This window comes from Petromyzon marinus, unplaced genomic scaffold (assembly GCF_048934315.1).
Source record: "Petromyzon marinus isolate PM22_M1 ecotype Great Lakes invasive population unplaced genomic scaffold, UKy_Petmar_22M1.pri1.0 PM_G_Scaffold_38, whole genome shotgun sequence".
Taxonomy (NCBI): Eukaryota; Metazoa; Chordata; class Hyperoartia; order Petromyzontiformes; family Petromyzontidae; genus Petromyzon; species Petromyzon marinus.
In genome coordinates, this window is record NW_027422961.1 from 1730001 (window position 1) to 1732500 (window position 2500).

General features: G+C 47.4%; 1 pseudogene; it reads left to right on the forward strand.

Moving 5' to 3' along the window:
* LOC142916166 (28S ribosomal RNA) overlaps window positions 1-2500 on the forward strand; it is a 10610-nt pseudogene that overhangs the window by 4189 nt on the left and 3921 nt on the right.

The window sequence follows — 2500 nt, forward strand, 5'->3', positions numbered from 1 at the left end:
TGAGATTGGTGAAAAACAAAGGCAAACGTTCAAAACCCGAGAACGACATTATTAAACCCAGGATATTACCCACACGATCTTGGATGAAGAAGAGAGCGGAAAAACGAGGAAGCTTCATGAAGCACCAGAAGCTCTTCTTTAAGAACCGCTCTCTTCTTGCGTCCTTAGTCCTGGATGGCACTGAACGTCATGAATGCCGAATCCCGAACGCAGATGTATATCGTTTTTACTGCGAAAAATGGGAGAAGGTGTTGCCATTCAATGGCCTGGGCCAATTTAAGTCATCAGGTGTTGCAAATAACGAATACTTTGAGCCCCTAATTTCGGTGGAGGAAGTTCAGACTGCCATACGGGCCATTAAACCAACGTCAGCAGCTGGGCCAGATGGCCTAACAAGGGCTGCAATCTGTGCTGCCGACCCCGAGGGTCGGACACTGACAGCCCTATTTAATGCATGGATGATTACAGGAATTATTCCCAAAGAGTTGAAAAAGAATAGGACGATTCTTATTCCTAAGGTTATGGACGATGAAAAGCTGAAAGAATTGGGGAACTGGAGACCAATAACGATTGGTTCAATGATTCTGAGATTATTTTCCAGAATAATGACTGCACGTCTTGCTCGTGCTTGTCCCTTAAACCTAAGGCAGCGTGGTTTTATAGCGGCATCTGGCTGCTCTGAAAATCTTAAGGTGCTACAGGACCTTATGAGACACGCTAAGAAATTGCACAGGCCGTTGGCTGTCATGTTCATCGACATAGCGAAAGCTTTTGACTCGGTTTCGCATGCTCATATTTTATGGGTGTTAAGGCACAAGAAAGTAGATGAACACGTGGTGGGCATCATCCAGAACGCCTACGATCGGTGTACGACCTCGTTCAAAAGCAATGGCGAGTCGACTCGAGAAATTAGCATACGTGTTGGTGTCAAACAGGGTGACCCCATGTCACCCCTGCTCTTCAATCTTGCCATGGACCCTTTGATATGCACCCTAGAGTCACACGGAGTTGGGTACTCCATTGATACCGACCACGTGACAGCTCTTGCGTTTGCTGATGATTTGGTGTTGGTGAGCGAATCTTGGGTTGGTATGGCCGCCAATCTAGCGATCTTGGAATCATTTTGTGGGCTATCGGGATTGGAGGTTCAGGCCAGAAAGTGCCAGGGCTTCATGATAAGCCCAACCAAAGATTCATATACGGTGAACAACTGCGACCCATGGACTATCAAAAATAAAGATGTCCATATGATCCAACCTGATGAATCAACGAAATACCTTGGTCTGAAAATTGGCCCTTGGACTGGCACTATACAGCCTGATCTACATTATCAGCTAAAGACATGGATCTCGAAAATCGATGAGGCGCCTCTGAAGCCAACTCAGAAGGTTGAACTACTCAATGCCTATGCCCTACCCAGATTGTTATATCCTGCAGACCACTCGGACTGCAAGCAATCAACTCTCCGTGGGTTGGACCAAGAGATTAGAAAGGCGGTAAAAGGATGGCTCCACCTTCCCGCTTCAACTTGTGATGGACTGTTATATGCCAGAGCCCGAGACGGAGGCCTTGCCATCTTGAAACTGGAAAAAACAATCCCTTCGGTTCAAGTTAGAAGGCTGCAACGTATAGCAAACTCGTCCGATGCTATCACCCGTAATATTGTGTCCTCGCAGGGTATGGAGGAAGAATACCGTAATTTGTGGGTACGAGCAGGGGGTGACAGTGATGCAATCCCAACATTCGTTCTCAGGGACTCGGTGTCAAAAGAACCTGTATATCCGAGACCCTGCGATTGGAGGGAGCATGAATTTCAGAGATGGTGCGAAAAGCCGGTTCAAGGAAGGGGCATTGTAAACTTTGCGCATGATAGAATCAGTAATGCTTGGTTGAGGCCATGGTGCGGCTTTAAACAATGCTTCTTTATCGCAGCACTACAACTAAGGGCAAATATTTACCCAACAAGAGAAAGCTTGAACAGAGGCAGAGATGGGGCCTTACGTTCCTGCAGGAAATGCTCTGCCAGACTCGAGTCCCTTTCGCACATTCTCGGTCAATGTCCTGCAGTACAGAAAGCAAGAATTGCGCGACATAACAAGATCAGTAACATTCTGGCAGACGAAGCGGCTAGATTGGGCTGGTCTGTATACAAAGAGCCACGGTTCATATCCGAGACGGGAGAGATGAGAAAGCCTGACCTCGTGTTTGCAAAAGATGAGGAGGCGGTTGTGATCGATGTCACCGTCCGTTTTGAGCTTTCAAAGAATACCTTGTCAGATGCTGCCTCGCACAAAGTTTCGTACTATACCCCTCTTGGTGATCAAGTCAAAGTGCTGACGAAGGCTAGCAAGGTCACATTCTTTGGATTCCCGGTTGGGGCAAGAGGAAAGTGGCCCCTTGAGAATAACGAGGTACTTACCTCCCTGGGCCTGACCAAACCCAGAACGACATCACTGGCCAAGATGATTTCCCGCAGAACGCTGCTTTTCTCTCTTGATAT